The sequence below is a fragment of the Wolffia australiana genome, chromosome 7, assembly GCF_029677425.1.
Source record: "Wolffia australiana isolate 7733 chromosome 7, ASM2967742v1".
NCBI classification, from domain to species: Eukaryota; Viridiplantae; Streptophyta; class Magnoliopsida; order Alismatales; family Araceae; genus Wolffia; species Wolffia australiana.
In genome coordinates, this window is record NC_135841.1 from 7,961,005 (window position 1) to 7,980,162 (window position 19,158).

Here is a 19,158-nt window from a genome sequence, read left to right on the forward strand (position 1 = left end):
CCTCTCTCCCCCTCTCTTCCTCATTTTCTCTGTCTATCTCCCCCTCTCTCCCCCTCTCTCTTTCTCGTTCTTTCTCTCCCTCCGCCCAATATCCCGTAGTTCCGGTCTCATTCTTCCTGTCATTCTCTCCCTCTCTCTCCCTCCCTCTCTCTTGAAAGCGTTCATCCTTCCTAAAGAACAAGAAGTAGAAGATGGAGAAGAAGAAGAGAAAATAGGAAAGGGAGAAGAGAAGGACATAAACAAAAGATTTAAGATCATTTTTATTCCATACACATTTAATTAACTTTGGTTCGTATTTATACATATAAAGTTGTTGTTATAACATATATAGTTGAGCCTTTATGATCATAGCCATTTAACTTGTTATAACGCCTATTTGGTAATGACCCAGAGCCTTTGGATCTTAACGAAGTGTGAACCAATCTATGTGTAATCCTAATATCTATATTGAATCGTAAAACTATGTTTCAACTTATATTGAATCCTATCATCTATTCTCTTAACGAGTATAGTGGGTACGTGTCCGGTTATTACTGGCTAGTCTTTATTAAAAATCCTATTGGTCCACGCCAGCTCCGTGATGCTGTTTGGCGAGTTGATGACTCTTCTTTTCCGCTTCACCCCCCGTCAAGCTCAATGGCTGGTCACGAAAGTTTGGCTTGAATCTCAGATCCGGGAATCTTCCTCTTTGAAGTGGTTTCGTCAGCACATCGGCCAGCTGATCTCCACTTTTGATGAACTTTACCTGAATATTCTTGCAAGCAACCTGCTCACGAAAAAAGTGAAATCTATTTCGATATGTTTAGTTCTGGCATGAAAAATAGGATTAGCAGCTAAGTTGCTCCTATGTTATCACACCATAGAACAGGATGATGTTCTTGATTGATATTGATCTCTTTGAAAAGTGATTGTAACCAGAGAATTTCTGAAGCCTCTGTACTTGATCGTGCAGCAGTTGGTTGCTTTTTAGAACTCCATGAAATGAGATTTTTACCGATATATTGCAAAAGCACATTTGTTGATCGTCTGTCTGTCTTATCACCTGCCCACTCTGCATCACCAAAGGTGTTCAAAGTAAAAGATGAATCTTTATAAATAAGTAAACCTTGTCGAATAGTGCCTTTTTAGTATCGAAGCAGGTGTTTAATAAATTTCCAATTACCATGTGTAAGCGAATGTATTTTCTGACAGGCTTTAGAAACATCAAAAACAATATCTGAAAGAGTAAGAGTGAGATATTGAAATGCCCCAACAATCTGCCTATATAAAGTACCATGAGGAAGAGGATTATTAAAGTCAGTAAATTCCATTGAAATACATGGAGTAGAAGGAGGCTTACAATTTTCCATGTTTTTTCTTTCCAAAACAAGTACAATGTATTTTTATTGGGATAAAAATATCCTTCACAATGTCTAATAAATTCGATTTCCAAAAAATAATATGCAGTTCCTAAGTCTTTAATTTCAAATTCAGTACGTAAATGTTTTATAATGTTTGTAATATCATGAGGATCAGGTCCCATAATCATAATGTAGTCTACATAGATCAGGATAAAGAGAGGTTTGAGTCCTGTATTAAAAAATAGTGAAGTATCAATGTTTGAACTTACAAAACCAAGTCATAGTAACTGAGGGATAAGTTTTGTAAACCAAGCTCGGAGGGATTGTCTTAAACCATAAACAGATTTCTTCAGTCAAAATACATGATGAGGAAAATTTTAATCCTTAAACCCTGGCGGTTGTTCCATGAAATTTTTTTTATGTAGATCACCATGAAGAAATGCATTTGATACATATAATTGATGCATCTTCCAGTTTTTACTAATTGCTAAGGATGACATTAAGCGAATAGTAGTATGTTTTATAATCGGGCTAAATGTTTCAGTAAAATCAAATCCCTCTTGTATCCTTTTGCAACTAACCGAGCTTTGTATTTATCAATGTCACCTATGGGTTTCTATTTTAATTTATAAACCCACTTGCAGTCTATTACATGAAAATTTGGATCTCGTGGAACCAGGTCCCAAGTTTTATTTTGCATAAGAGCATTGATTTCAGATGACATTGGCCTGCTTCCAATTGTTATATTTGGATGCAGTGTTAAACAAAGTGGGTTCAGAGATATTTATTTTATTAGGAATTAAACATTCTGGGATAGGATATCTATTCACAAAATAATAACTTCTCGGGAATACCAGATTATTGATGTTGACCGTCAATGATATCTGTATTTCTTTCTTGGTATATGTTTTGAAGACTCCTTGTTTTCAAGATAATGTCTGATTCAGGAGTATGATCAAAAGTTGATGCAATTCCAGGATATTTTTCTGTGAGAACACCAGGGTAGTTGTTGTACGATTTATTTCCCATTGGAGATAATGGAATGCTGGAATGTTTAGTTCATCCAGCACACATCTGATCATGTTTGTCAGTAATATGATCGGATGCTAGTTCATAAACTGTAGTTGATGTATTTTACAAATAATTATTTTTATAAATGTGGATAGAAAACTTAGGAATCTTGTGGATGAGACCCCAAAACTCCTTTTTCACACATATTATGACTGGGTAAGAAACGGAAATAATTTTCATAAAAAACTACATGGCGAGAGATAAAAAGTTTACTCGTCTAGAGGGAAAGACATCTGTACCCAACGTGTAGTGAGCTATACCCCAAGAAGACGCATGTTTCTGATCTGGCTTCAAGTTTGTTATGAGCATAACGTCTTAAATATGGGTAGCATAAACAACTGAAAGTTCTTTGGAACGAATAATCAGGCAAAATTGTACATAAAACTTCATATGATGATTTGTTTTTCAGCACTGGTGTAATTAAACGATTAATAAGAAAAACAGATGTAGCTACTTATTCGTGCCAAAAAAATCTTTGGCATGTGAGCATGATATAATAATGCAAGAGACGTTTCAATTATATGACAATGTTTTCTTTCACCAGTACCATTTGTTTCAGGAGTATGTACACAAGACACCCTATGAACAATTCCTTTTGACTTTAGATTGGAATTTAGAGACTCAAACTCTCCACCCCAATCTGATTGGAAGTATTTAAGTTTAGAGTTAAATTGATTTTCTACTCGATTGTGAAGTTCAATAAAAGTAGAAAGAAGATCATTTTTCCTTTTAAGAGGATATAGCCATGTGTATTACTGAAGTCATCTATAAAAACAATATAATAAGAAAATCCAAAATGTTATATTATGGGTGAAGGACTTCACAAATCGAAATGAATTAATTCAAGACATTTGTTTGAGAAATGATTCGTGAGAGCAAAAAGGTAATTTGTGAGACTTTGCTAAGTTGCAAGATTCACATATCAAATTTCTATTTAATTGGGAAACAGGAAGTCCATATTTTTTTATGATGGAAACCGAAACATGTAATTGTCGATGTCCAAGTCTAGAATGCCATATATTTGAAGTTGTCTTTTCTTCAAGAAAAACAGTCTTCACAGCATTGTGTGGCTCAAGATAGTACAAACTGTCTTTAACTGTTCCTCTAAGTAGAACTTGTTTGGTTTCTTTGTCCTTCATAAGACAATAAACATCGTGAAATTCAACAAATACTTTCTTATCTCTAGTAAATTTATGAACCGATAATAAATTTTTGGTAATGTCAGGTATATGTAGAATATCTTTCAAATAGACAATTCTGTTAGAAGTTGTAATTTTTGAATAACCAATAGATAAAATTTTCGAACGTGTGCCATTACCTATTTGAAGTTGATCATTCTATTGGTAAGTCTGTGGTTGAATCAGTGTACTTTGATCTGCACTGACATGATGAGTTTCTCGGCTGTCAGGGTACCATCCCTGGTGTTCTGACGTAGAAGCCAAAAATGCTTGAGGATGTGAATCTTGTTCACTGTGAAGAAATCATAAAATTTGAAATTTTTTCTGAAGTTCTGGGCATTCATGTGCTCTATGCCCAAATTGTCAACATAGCTGACAACTAGGTTGGAATTTCTGATATCTTCCTCTTCCTCATCCTCTGTTCTGAAAATGATTCTTGTTTTGTCAATAATCTTTCCACTGATAATTGTGTTCTTGTGCAGATTTTTGAATCTGCAAACTGTTAGCCATGGGAGTGAAATAATTTCTCTCATCGTCTCGCTCAAACATTGAAATTGCTTCATGAGATTTCAAGTTAGCAACAATTTCATCAAACTTCAAATGGTAAAGATTTGCATTGATGCTAACCACAAATTGAGAACATGCAGATCCTTATCCCCTTAAAAAAGTATTAGTAACAGAATATTCATTAACAGGATATCCCATCTGTTCAAGTGACTCAACCACTATTTTAAAATGATTTATATACTCATCTGTGGACAATGTATCTTGCTTCATGTTGTGGAATTGTCTCTGGAGTTACATAACTCTGACTTGATTCCAGCCTACAAACGTACTTTCCAATTTTTCCCACACTTCAAGTGAGGATCTAACCTTGCTAATGTAAGGAAGAACATACTCGGAAATCGTTTGATGGAGGAATCCCAAGAACTGTTGATCTATCATCCGCCATCTTTTGAATTTTGGATTTTTTATTATATTCCTTTGGCCATCTGAAGTTGAAATCTGAGGAGAAACTCCTTTCATGAATCTCATTAAATCATACATGTGTAGTAGTGGAATCATGGCGCCTTTCCACATCTGATAAGTTTTGCTATTCAGCTTTGCAATGGTTATAATTCTCGGAGGAATTGCAACTGGGACTTGTCCGACAGTTGCTGTGCTGATCTCATCAGCAGACCCTGCAAGAGTGCTTGTTCTAGAGCATTCTCCTGCCATCTTGATCTCCGCTTCACACTCAAATACCATGAAAGCGTTCTTCCTCTCCCAATAGCAAGAAGAAGTAGAAGATGGAGAAGAAGAAGAGAAGATAGGAAAGGGAGAAGAGAAAGACACAAACACAAGATTTAAGATTTTTTGTATTCCATACATATTTAATTAACTTTGGTTCATATTTATACCTATAAAGTTGTTGTTATAACGTATGTAGTTGAGCCGTTATGATCGTAACCGTTTAACTTGTTATAACGGCTATTTGGTAACAAACTGGAGCCGTTGGATCTTAACAAAGTGTGAACCTATCTATGTTTAATCTCTATCTCTCTCTCCCTCGTTCGCTCTCCCTCCTTCCCTCCTTCCCTATCGCCCGCTCTCCCATTCTCTCTCTCTTCCTCTCATTTTATTTCTCTCTATCTCTATCTCGCTCTCCCACTCCTGCTCTCTCCCTCTCTCATTCTCGCCCTCTCGTTCTCTTTCCCTCTGTCTCTCTCCCGCTCTCCTATTTCTCTTCTCTCCCTCTCTCACTCTTTCCCCTCTTGCTTTCTTTCTCTCAATCTCTCTCCCGCAATCCCATTCCTCTTCTCTCCCTCTCCTTTTCTTTCCCTCTATCTCTCCTGCTCTGCCATTCCTCCTCTCTTCCTCTCGTTTTCTTTCCCTTTATCTCTCTCCCATTCACCCATTCGTCTTCTCTCATTTTCTCTCACCACCTCTCCCTCTCCATTCTCAAGGCCCTCTCTCTTTCTCTCCCTCTCGTCCTCTCTCTCTCTCTCTCCCTCTCTTCCGCTCTCCCTCTCCTCTCTCACCCTCACTTTTTCTCTCCCTCTCTCTGTCAACCTCTCTTCGGCTTTCACTCTCCTCTTTTCCTCACGTTCTCTGCTCACTCGCCGTCTCTTTCGCTCTCCTATTCTCCCTCCCTTATTCTCTCTCTCATACTCTCTCCCTTTAGCTTGCTCCTCTCCCTCGCGCACTCTCTCCCCATTAAACTCTCTCCCTGCCTGCTCTCTCTCCCTCTCTCCATCTCACTTCCCTTCTCCTGCTCTCCCTCTCTCCCTCTCTTGCTCGCTCCCCCTTCCTTCTCAACTTCTCCCTCTCTCGCTCCATAACTCTCACACACTCTCTCTCTCTCACTCAGTCTATCCCTCTCTTTCTCTCACTGTCTTACTCTACCCGTCTGGTATTCTCTCTGTCTTGCACTATCTCAGTCTCACTCTCACTCTCTCACTCGACCCCTCTGGTATTCTCTCTGTCTTGCACTATCTCAGTCTCACTCTCACTCTCTCATTCTTATGAAATGTCCCTCGATTTTTTTTTTAAAGGTTTGAATCCAAAGGGAGCGGGCAACGGCGGGACGCGGGAGCGGGCAACGGCGGGCAACGGCGACGGCGGGCGGAGTAGGCGGACAACTGGGGTGTCGGTAAATTTCTGATTTCTGTAATTCTGACAAAATTTTGTTTTCTGTAATTCTGTATCTTCTTCCTATTCGAATCGTCTTTGCCCATTGTCTTCATCGATAAATTTCCTACTTCTTCCTATTCTCTTCCGTTTTTTTCTCTTCTCTGGCTTTTTTCTTCTTTTCTGCTGGTTTCTCTTCTTCTGCTACTGTGTTTTCCCATTCAACATCCTTTATCAGAGATTTATCTTATTTTGTCTATCTGCTACGTTGCATAAAGAGAATCACGAGTATTATATATAATCTGAATCGGTGACTCAAATTACTTCTTTCTTATTACTTTTTATCCCTGATTACTTCTTTCTGCAAATCCGAAGGTTTTTTTTAATTCAGTCTTCTTTTTAAGCTTCACATCTGACTAAAAGTACAAAGACCTGCAATTTTAAGAGTTTGGACTTGCCAATTTTATTGATCTAGTTGGGGGATCCTAGTAGAATACAATGATAAAATAAAGTTTACATGAAATGAAGAAAAAATTTCAAAGCGTCAACATATGAAAATGATAAAGAGAGGGATCCTCTTCCCGCACAGCGGGCAAGTTAAAGAGGTGTTGCACGTGTGGCCATCCTCGTGTAAGTGACTCCGGTTGTTCCTCCTCTCATATGATGTCTCTGATATGATCTAGGAGATAACATAGCAGAATTTGAATGAATGTCTTTATTACCTTATTTTTTCATCTCTATAACTTGTTTTGTTTTGAGAGTGACAGAGGTGGGAGAGATTTTTCCTCTCTTCGAGTATAAGAGATGCAACTGAGTAGTTAGGTACTTTTAGTACTCTCCCAGCATCTTCCCTTCATTTTGTATTTTTATACAGAATTTTCACTGTAAGAATAGGTCATGAAGAGAATCCCAATACATTCATTGGCAGCATTCTCTTTCTTTTTACCATGCAGAGTAAACCGTTGAACCTTATCTTTGTGGAAATGAGATGTTATTTTCCAGATTAAACCTTTCCGTTGCCCTCCCACGTATTATTTCATCTAAGAGCTGGGCTTGTGGTAAAATTATCTCATCAAATAGATAGAACGTTTTGCGAAACTCATCAAACGTGGGAGGGCAACGGAAAGGTTTAATCTGGAAAATAACATCTCATTTCCACAAAGATAAGGTTCAACGGTTTAATCTGCATTCCACAAAGAATTATTCACTCATCTTTTTCTCTTCCTCTTTTTTTCTTCTCTGGTTTTTTTATTCTTTTCTGCTGGTTTCTCTTCTTCTGCTTCTCTGATTTCTATTCTTCTGCTGGTTTTTTTTATTACCTGCGCTGCCTATTCATTCTCCCCCTCTTCCTCTTCCTCGTTTTCCTCTTCTATGTTTTTCTACTTCTCTTATGTTGTTTTCTCCTCATCGGCTTCTTCTTTGTTTCCTATGCAACGTCCTTATTTTCTTCTTCTCCCTTCGAGCCATCATTTTCCCCCTCCTCAACTTCTTCAAACTCCTCTTTTACTTGATTTTCACATCTTCTCCATATTCCTCTTCTTCCTTTTTTTCCTCTTCTTCATTTTCCACCTTTTACTAGTCCCCAGTTGTCTTCTCTTCTTCTTACCCTCACTCTTTTTCGTCCTCTATGTTTCTGTTCTCTTCTTCCTCCTCAATCCCTTATCTGCCCTTCGTCTTCCTTGTTTAATTCCCACTCTGCTGTTTTATTTCTTCCCTATTTCGCTGCCTGGGTTTTTCTCTTCCCTGCCTTATTTACTTCTGCCGTGTTGATTTTATTTCGTCTTCTTCTTCTTCAGTTTCACATCAGATGTCCTAATTTCTTTCTTCTTCTTTCTCAATTGATCTTCCTAATTTACCTACTCTACATTTTTATCCCCGTCCTTTTAATCTCGCTCTCTCTTCCCCTCTTAACTTATTTCAACTTCTTCGTCTTAAATTTTGTCATCTTTTACATTGAACTTGCATGAGGCTTTAGGACGTCTGATGTGAAATTTTGTCATCGTTTTAAATTTTTTCGTCGTTTTCCACTTCTTCGTCTTAAATTTTGTCATCGTTTTCCCCTCTCTCTTTCTTCCCTTATTTGTGTTTTAGCCTCCTTCCTCTTCTACCCAGTTCAATTCCCTGGTTTTTAGCCTTCTTTCTCATCGATTTTTGTTGAGGTTGCATGAGGATTTAATTGAAGTTGAAGTTAAGATTTAATTATTCAGCTAGCGTCATTGTATGGCAAATTATTGAAAAAATGCAGGAGCGTCTCCGGGGTGAAGATAAAGAAGGAATACAGAGAGTTTGTTGAAACGCACAAGTGACCGTTGGGGTTACATTACAGGTCTGCGTTTTCTTTATTATCTTCATATCTTGCCATTATAGCCGAATCGCTCTTGGATTTGAAACGATGACAAAATTGCTTTAGGTTTTGCTTAAATTGCTTCCTTAAATTGCTTTAGTTTTTGCATTTGAAAACTGTGCAAGAAAAAATCGAAAAACATGAAAATAATAGGCTGATTGTATATGACTCTGACTGCTTAATTTTTTAAAAATCTTTTTCATGAATAGAAATCATCTTTATCGTTAGAGTATGGACTTAATGATCTCTCAAACTTTGAACTGGTGGTTGCACGTACGTAACTCATAGCACGAATTGAATTATGATACAGAGACATGAATCCAACCGAAGGCAGTGACCCAGCCCAAGAAAGAGCTGGGTCAGGAGCCGTAGGTCCCGAACATACCCAGGGGGGAACTTCCCGTGCCGTACAGAGTCAACCTCGTACGAACCATTCCCTTATCGTTGACTACTTTGAACTGATGGAAGATGGATACTATATATGCATACTGTGCCGGGAGTTGAACCGGCACAGTAAGAGGAGACCCATTAAGAGGCAAGTCGACAAGAGCACAAATGTGTTTTGGCGTCACTTCAAATCCTGCCATCCAGCTCGTCATGCCGAACTGAAGGGCGAAGTCCCCGAAGAATGTGGTCAAACACGTATCACTGATAGAATGCAGAGCATGCAACAGGGAGAGCCAAGCCGACGGGGGCCGATTAGAGGGCACACTCCAGACGAGACGAAGAACTTCATTGCACGGTTCGTATGCCTGACAAATTCACCATGGAGCATCGTTGACAATGTCGCCTTCAAGGATATGTAGCGTTATGCTACGCTTACCGACTTGGATCCTCCAAGTGCGAAGGTCATAAAGAAGTGGACCATCCAAATGCACGGCCAAATGAAAGTTGGTGTGAGGAAGCTTTGGAAGACTGTGGCCCGAGTGTCACTCACCATAGACGCGTGGACTGCGGAGAACGGGACCGGACTGCTAGGCATCACCGTCCACTGGGTGGACGAGACATGGACGTACAAAGAGCGGGTTCTTGCCATCCGGGAGATCGTCGGCAAGCACGACGGAGAGAACATGGCGTCCACTGTTCTCCAGGCACTAGATGAGTTCTGTCTGCGGACGAAGGTCAGAACTCAGTGTGTTGATTGTTTTATTAGTAGAACTTGCTAGTTTACATGTCCAACGCAATTATGCATGTCTACGCTGTTACTACGGACAATGCGATGGCGAATAAGAAGATGTTGGCTTTGATGGCGAGAAAGTTGAAGAGCGTAAACCCGACATTTACTGCCAGGAGGCACGTCCCCTGTGTCGCACACATTTTGAACATTGTCGTGCAAGCGGCATTCCTTCGGCTCAGGGTATGGAACCCGAAGAAGGCGATGTGACGAGGACCGCAGATCAGTACGATAGCGACCAGGACATTGAACTCGGAGATGTATACTCAGTATCTGATGACAGTGACGGGCCGCCCAAGCCACTATGTCTGGGTGATGCAGTTGCAAAGGTACGCAACTTAGTGCGGAGTATTCGAAGCTCTACGCAACGAAGAGAAGTATACACCCAAGCCTGTGAAGACGATCCCGAAGTCGAGGACTCCAACATGGTTGTCGTAGACTGTCCTACCCGATGGAGCAGCACATACACTATGTTGGCGGTCGCCGTGAAGAAGCGTGATGTGCTGGACAAAGTCTCGACGGCTTTCGGCTGGAAGGCGACGTCATCGAAGCTGTCGAAGGACGAGTGGGAATTGGTCAAACAGTTCTGCCGCATCCTTGGCCGTTTTGCCGTATCGACGGATCATGTTTGCAAGACAGCGATGCCGGCGATCTGCGATGTCTTACATCTCATAAACGGGCTCAAGGTTCACATGGTGGAAGTGGTCCAACAAATCAAAGACGACAAAGGCGTGTAGAGCGATGCTTTCTAGGCTTGCACAGTACGCTGAGATATTGTGGGTGAATGAGGCGATCACGGCCGCAACATTGATGGATCCAATCCACAAAGGGTCAATGCTCCGCCCGGGGGTCCGAGAGGCGACTATCGCATACGTACGGTCGTTGTTGCCCGGTGATAGTTCGAGCCGTGTTCCGATAGTGGCCGCTCAGGAGGGGCAGCGAGGAGGTGAAGAGTTGGATGTGTGGCTTAGCACCATTATGCAGCGTGTGGAACCGGCACCGGTGACAACGCGGTCAGCCTGGGATGAGTTTAACCAGTTCCTTGAGGAGACTGTGCCAAACGAGGATGTGTTCACTCCACTGTCTTGGTGGGCAACGACGGGGGCGAAGCATTTCCCCTTGCTTGCAGCCGTCGCGAGGGACTTGTTATCAGTATGTGCGACGATTTCTTAATTTCTTAATTCCATTAACTAACTAACAAACGCCATAAATTTTTGTCAAATAACATTAAAATTATTACTATTTTTATTAACTACAACACGTTAATAAATATTTTTATTAACTACATCTACACTCCTTAATACACTAACTACAACACGTGATTTTGTTCTCTTAAAATGACAATTGCATTTATTTCTTAATTCCATTAACTAAAAATCAAATGCCATAAATTTTCGTCATATAACATTAAAATTATTACTATTTTTATTAACTATATCTACACTCCTTAATACACTAACTACAACACGTGATTTTGTTCTCTTAATTTATTAATTCCATTAACTAAATATCAAACGCCTTCTCGTCAAATAACATTAAAATTATTATTAGTTTTATTAACTATATCTACACTCCTTAATACACTAACTACAACACATGATTTTGTTCTCTTAAAATGAAAAGTCCTTTAATTTATTAATTCCATTAACTAAATATCAAACGCCATAAATTTTCCTAAAATAACATTAAAATTATTAATATTTTTATTAACTACAACACGTAATTTTGTTCTCTTAGAATGAAAATTGCATTTATTTATTAATTCCATTAACTAAATATCAAACGCCATAAATTTTCATCAAATAACATTATAATTATTACTATTTTTATTAACTCTATCTACACTCCTTACTATACTAACTACAACACGTGATTTTGTTCTCTTAGAATGAAAAGTCCATTAATTTATTAATTCCATTAACTAAATATCAAACGCCATGAATTTTCGTAAAATAACATTAAAATTATTAATATTTTTATTAACTACAACACGTAATTCTGTTCTCTTATAATTAAAATTGTTTTTAATTCTTTATTCCATTAACTACATATGAAACGCCATAAATTTTCCTCAAATAACATTAAAATTATTATCATATTTATTAACTATATCTACACTCTTCAAAGGTTTTTGTTTATTAACATAGAGAATAATGGGCCACGGGGTGGCTAAAATGTGATTCAACTAAAAAATTGGCCGACGGCATATATACTCTCACGGAAATTAAAATTTTTCGGTATGGGATTGCAAATAACTGAACAAAGAAAATCGCCGGATATTGAAAACCGATATCCGGATATCGAAAACCGATATCCGGCATCCGAGATCCGCCTCGGCCCTACCCCTCCAATATCCGGTACCGATATCCGTCCAACCCCTGAGGGACGGATATCGCCCGATATCCGATATCCTAGACCGTCCCACTTTAGCCCAGATATCTTTTGTCCGATATCGGATATCGGACGGACATCGGGACGGGTGAACACTAACGTGGACTACCCGCGCGTGGACCAGCGGGCGGAAGAGTCCCCCTATCGCCCACACGCCGCATGGCGGTGGCAGTTAGGGGAAAATTTTGAGTTTTTCAAAGGCTAAAAATTAATTTTTAAGTGATTTTTTGGGACTTGAAATAGAAAATGACGGGGGATATAATGAGAGAGACAGAGAGATAAAGAGATATTTAGAAAGAGAAATTGATGCTTTTAGAGAGATAAATGTCAAATAAAGATATATAGAAAATGACTGAAATCAAGATATAGAGAGAAAATGAAGAGAAAGTGTAGGAGTTTGAGATAGACTTTTAAGGTGTAAATGGAGGAGATTTTTTATGAAATGTTGAGGGCATGAAATAGCAATATGGATGAGGGTTTAGAGAGTGAAAGAACCAATTCTAGAGAGATAAAGTTTAGAAAATGAGTGCTTAGAGTGAGAAAGTGATTTTTTTAAAGAGAAAATGGATAGATAATGATGGAAAAATGTAGATGATGTTGGACGTTGTCAAAGGCATTGTCCAACAGGTAATTCCCTAACAGTAATGTAATTACATGGATGCGAATGTCCTAGGTGAAATGTACATGCTGGGCCGAAGAGTGAGGATATGCCGAGTTCTGAGCTCTGGAGCCGACAACCAATGACGATGATGGTGACATTCTGACCCTCATCAGATCGACAACAACGATTATGGCACCGAATGGAATAGTTCCATAGGGGCTCGCCCCGTAACTAGGAAGACGCTCAATTTGTAGTTTTCTCACAATGATTCTCTAATCTAATCTAACCTGAGAGCGGGGGAGTGCAGCCGAAAAGTATATTGGAAGATGTAATTAAACTGACAAGCAAGGGGAACATCGTACCTCGTCGGTGGCGGCGTTCATTGTTGATGTATTCGTTGGTGTGAGGGACCGGTAGGGGCAGGGGCGATGGAAGCATGCCAGTAGGTAACACAAAGAGGCTCGACAGTCGGCATTGGCATTGGCATTGTGCTGGAGTGTGATGTCGGAGAGCGGAGGTGAGAAGTATTTGGAAGAGATGTATGGGCAAAGCGGCTCAAGCGATCGGTCAAGTCGTGCAGAGTGACCGGTCAACAGGGTGGCACAGATGGTATCAAGCAACGGATGCAAGCGGCTTCAAGCGGCCTGACAGCGAGTGCGAGTCACTGCAAGGCGATGGCATCAAGCAACGGATGCAAGCGGCTTCAGGCGGCATGACAGCGAGTGCGAGTCACTGCAAGACGATGGCTTTGTGTGGAATCAATGGCGTCCTGGTGGTGTAGAGGGTCACAGCGCTGATACGGGTCATTGGACTAGAGCCAAATTCAGCGGCGTCCACGGTAGGGTCAGCATCCTCGGAGTAATGCGGTTGTGTTACTATGCGAACTCGAGCGAGGACTCTGACGCCGGCAACCGAGGCAGTTAGGGGCAGCGTCAGCAGCACTAGCACAATGCCCTTGCGCTGGCAGGTCGTTCGTAGGGGCGCGACCGTGAGGTGAATGGATGAAGGCCATAACGATGATTCACCAGGAACGACGCACGTTGTGTATGATTCACGTGCGGGCTGTGAGATGCCGCCGAGTCACCAGGCGCACAGAACCACAACGGCCTTGACGGGTGTGGCAAGAAGCAATCGAGGGGGCATGGGATGATGGAGATTCCCTTCTCCCAGATCTCTTCCCCTATTCCTCTCTCTTCCCTATTCTCTCTTCTTCTTCCTCCTTCCTCCTTCTATTCCTCTCCTTCTTCTCATTGAGACCTGGTGAACGTAACTTTCAACAACTAAAAAAATACCATATTTAAACAGGATGTGGTCCCATCATGGCCTTATATAGGGCCATGATGGGCCCATTACCTGGAGTTCAAATAAGGGGAGTCTAATAAGAATTCCCCACCATTTACAACACAAATATGAAAATAAAAAAATAAAATGACGTGAAATAAAAACGATACGAACAGATACAAAAAAAGGGTGATACAGATGCGTCATGACGAGTAGGGTGCACTTGTCACGACGAACACAAACAAAAATCAAACGACTGAAAACAGATAATTAAAATACGGTGATACGGACGCGGAAGTGCTCCACCCAAGGTATTTAAACACGAGCGCCTTCATGAACGCTTAGGTGTGCCGGTCGGGCTGGACACAGACTTGCGGTGATGCTGATGACGACGGAGACGGCGCCGATGACATTTTGTCGATGTCGTTTGGGCGCGCTCCATCAATAGACCTAGGTTCCTAAAACCTCAATGCAAGTTGATTGAGCCCTCAATGCTTCCTCGGAAGTCTTGATCCTTATATTTTTCTAGGGCTAGGCATTTTTCAATGCAAACAATAGATGGGATTAAGTGAAAAATTCAATTAACTGACATTAAGAAGGTTGAACAACATGGATTTTGAAATATGCCTTGTCATGCGGGCCAGACACTTGCTAGAGCACACCCAGAATGAGGTGAAATGAGGGAGAAAAAGTGTATTTATACATTGGAAGAATTACTAAAATACCCCTTCGGGCATTTTGTTTTCTCTTTTCTTGAATCGCCTGACTTTCTCCATTGGTTGAGAGCTTCTCCTTTTTAATCTTTAGCCCTTTCTTTGTAAGGCTTTTGAGAGCCCAATGGGCATGCTAGGTTGTGGCTGATCACTCTGAGACCTCTCTTTTGAAGGCCCACAAGACCATTTGCTCCTTTTAAGCCCCTTTTCAAATTCACTTAACTCTAAAAAATTCTGCAGCTCTTTAAAATTACCATCTTCTCACTACGATAAATTTCTGCACATGTGAAAATATAGAATATTTATCAGAATTATAATTGGTTGAGTTCAAAGAAGTCAAGGAGTTTAGTAAAAAAAACCATAATATGCAAAAACTAGAATTTATAGCCAGCGCATAAATATTTAGTTAATTAAAGTGATAACATGATAAATTCAAAATTAATAATATAAAAAACATCTTAAATGTATGTTAATATACACGCATTTATCATGTTATTAAGATTTTTTTTGGAACTTTGTGATTCTGAAAATGGGCTGAAATGATGAAATGGTGTTGTGGGCTTATAAAAGAGAAATTAGAGGGGGTTGGGCCACGACCAGACGTGCCTTTTGGGCTTTCAAACACTATAAAAAAAAAGAAGCTGGAAATTCCAAGGCAAAGCTCTCACCCAAAAGAGAAAAAAGGCAAAATGGCAAGAAAAGAGATTTGAACATGCCCAAAGGGGTATTTTAGTAATTCTCCTAATTTATAAATACATTTTTTTCTCCCTCATTTTCTCTCATTCTGGGCGTGCTCTAGCAAGTGTCTGGCCAGTAGGAAAAGGCATATTTCAGAATCCACGTTGTTCAAACAGCTGAATGTAAGTTTATTGAAGTTTTCAGTTAAACCCATCTCTTGTTTGTATTGAAAAATTCTTGATCCTGGCTAAATATAAAGATCCAGACTTTATAGGAAGTATTGAGGGCTCAATAAACTTGCATTGTGGTTTTAGGATCCAAGATCTACATTTTCCAATCATTATCTATCCATTTTCCCTTTTAAAACGTAACTTTCTCACTCTAAACACTCATTTTCCCAACTCTATCTAGAATAGACTATTTCTCTCTTTAAACCTTCATCCATATCCCTATTTATCCCTCAAAATTTCACAAAAAACCTCTTCCATTTGCACCTTCAAATTCCCTCTGAAACACCTTCTAAACCCCTTCTTCATTTTCTCTCTCTATCTCCTCAATTCAATCAGTTATCTCTCTTAGATCTGCCCTTCTCTCTCTCTAAGATCAGCCCTCCTCTCTATCTGGATTCCCCATTATTTCATATTTCAAATACCAAAAAATTCCTTGAAAAAAATAAAATTTTAACCGTCAAAATCCATGTTTTCTCCCCTCACTACTGCTGACATGCGTTGGTGTGCATTGTACAGCACTGCTAGGGGTGGTTGGAGTGCCTTCTGCCTGCCACTCGCATGCACACAGAGCGGTGCGACCACTGGGTAAAAGGGCACCTCTTCATGACTTAGCTGATTTTTTGGCAAAGTCCTGAATTGCCACGAACCGCCCCAACCCATTTCGAACCGTGCTGAACTGAGTTGAATCAAAACTTATATAAAAAATAAAAAATATTTTTTCATGTTTTGAAAATCTTAAAATATCCCACTCTCGTGCGCTCTTTTGCCAGCCCCCTGTTAGCGCCGGCGCTTGCCGGAAAAGATAATCTCTATATTTTTTTGCATCTAAAAGTTATAAGAAAATTAGGAAAATCAGGAAAAAATAGGAAAAAGTATTTTATGTATTTAAAAATTCCAAAAAAAGAAAAATTCCTAAAATTCATATAATCAATTTCTAATGATTTTAACATCTACTTTTTAAAAAAAATATATGCAAATCTTGTTTTAATATTTCTTGTTGTTTTTGGTGTACATTAAATTCCATAAAATTCAAAAAATATTAATTTTAAATTTATGGTGTTATTTAAAAATTTTAAAATTAGCATAAATATTTTTAGTGTTTTTCTTGTATTTTCTTCAATTTAAACCATAGAAAATTATATAAATTAACTAAAAATCCAGAAATATACCAGAAATTATATCTCTCATCTATAAACTTATTTTCTTCTTTTCAAGCTTCAGAAAAATTCTGAAATTTAATTTCTGCCTCTCTTTGGATTGATGCTTACTTGCTCTATATTCATTATAGAGTATTTGAGTGGAAACTTTTCATAAATATGGACTTATCACCTTTCTCTTATAGTTGATCAAAAAGATTACTTGGGCTTATCCTTATAAAGTTTCCCCTAGGTAGTGGTAAGCATATTCAGCAGCTCAGTTAGAGAGGCATGCAATGTTTTTCATATTAAGTATAAAATGAATTGGGATAGGGAGTCAGATAAGGATTGAAGAATGAGGTATGTACTCATATCAACATGAAGTTAATCATGTTCAGCCCATGGATTTGTAGTGACAATGATTATGCCATGCACGATTTGAAGATTCTCTTTGATATGTCATACCGATGATTTCTAATCTTCTCAGTAAAAAAAATATCAGATAAAGCAGCATGATCCTCTGCTCCATATTTTCATGTTGCCTCTTCAACTCGTTGCACATAGAAGTCATCATGTATCATTGTAATATGGTGGAATCATATTTACACTTTTGATACTCCATTATCTTCCATTGAGTTTTAGTTGATGCAAGCTTAGTAGGGCAATCACTCTCGAGAACATAGTGATGTGATCAAACTTAAGTATAATCTTTAAGTTTCTGAGCCAGTCAGTTTGTGAAACAGTTGGTATTCATTATGCCATGTATTGCATAACTCGACAACATCTTTGCATGTAGGAGATCTTTATAATGAATAATTTTAAAAGCGATAATTGCATACAACCCTCGTGTTTAGAAGTGGAGAAACTATATATCTTCTAGAGAAGATCACAATATCAATATAGATTTTAGACCTAGAGTACATTCCACAAATTGTAATATTAAATAAACTATATATCTGTCACAGTCTATGCCTCTCTATTTCTTAGTCCTTTTATTTCTCTCGCAGTCTCTTTCTCTCTCTCTCAGTGTGTCTCTCACATTTTCTCCATCCTTCCCTCTGATGTAACACGACGGTTGGAATTGACGCTTCGTGTTACCTTCGGTGGGTAAACTCTAAATGAGATGTTAATGACGTGGAATAATGTACATGAGTCGTCCAATGACACGAGATGCAATTTGATTGAATGACACGTGATGGATTTTATCACGAGCAAGCTCTCAATGACCCGTGTGAGCAGATCGAAAGACGACGAGTGAGGAATGATCTCGTCCTAGAGCATCGACACCGTCAACGTAATCGATCAGACCAGAGACCGTCAAGGAATTATCCAAACTCGTACCAAAAACTAATCCTATCACACGCTCAATTTCACTCAAAACAATGTAACAATCAAGTTCGGCAGTGAGGGAAATAATCGTACTGCATAGAGAGGGGAGAAGAGTGTAACCTGTTGAGTGTGGTGTCGAAATGTCCGGCGCTTAATTACACGGCGCACTGTGTTGGGGTTGGCAGAAGAAAATCACTAATTTCAGCAACTGGATTCTCACAACCAGTTGCAAGGGAGGCGTCGGAGACCAGATCGGTGGCAATGAACAATCGTGAGTGGAGATGCAGCTCATAAAAGTGAGTATGGGGACTTTGAAAGTCAACGGCGGACTTGCATTTGTCGATTCCCATTCAAAAATTTCTCACGGCAGACAAGGAGCATCCGAAAGTTAAACTGATCTTGTTGAACGGCGGATGTATTTTGGCAGGGACGAGTTGACAGCAATGTGCAAGAGGGGTGCCCCTCTTTACAGAAGCAAGAAGCTATAACTTGCCACTGATTAAAAAATGGATGTCCGTCAGTCAGGAATACCGACGGGAATGTGTCTCGCTTCCGTCCGCCGGAGGCGAGGTCTTCAACAAGACAAAATCATGATCGTGCTGGAAGATTCCCGTATGGAGTGGTGCCATAGATGGGTTGGCGACGGTTTGGACGCCGTCGTCACTGAATGCAGTGGTCTCCCTCGACAGGTTGGAGAATTCTCAGTCGTGCGGTCCAAAGAGAAGAAAATCCCAGAAATAGAAGCAAACTGGGGAAGACAGATCTTCCGGGCACGATCAGCACCGACGAGAGATTTTATCATGGGTGGGGGCCTCACACATAAGATCGTCCAACGGAATGGTTCCAGGATGGCAGCGGCGGAGAGGAATAATCGCTGGAATGGGGTTTTCGGTCGATGTTGACGATCAATGGTTGATCGTGCCATTCTCTTCATTCTTCAGAACAACAATAAGTTCTTCGGCTTCTTAAACGAACCAAGGAGAACAAAAGTTGGATGAAGAAGGCTAAGAGATCAACACTCTAGAATTCCGCACGACCTTCTTCTAGAACACAATAACTTCAACAAAAGGTTGAGTAACTGC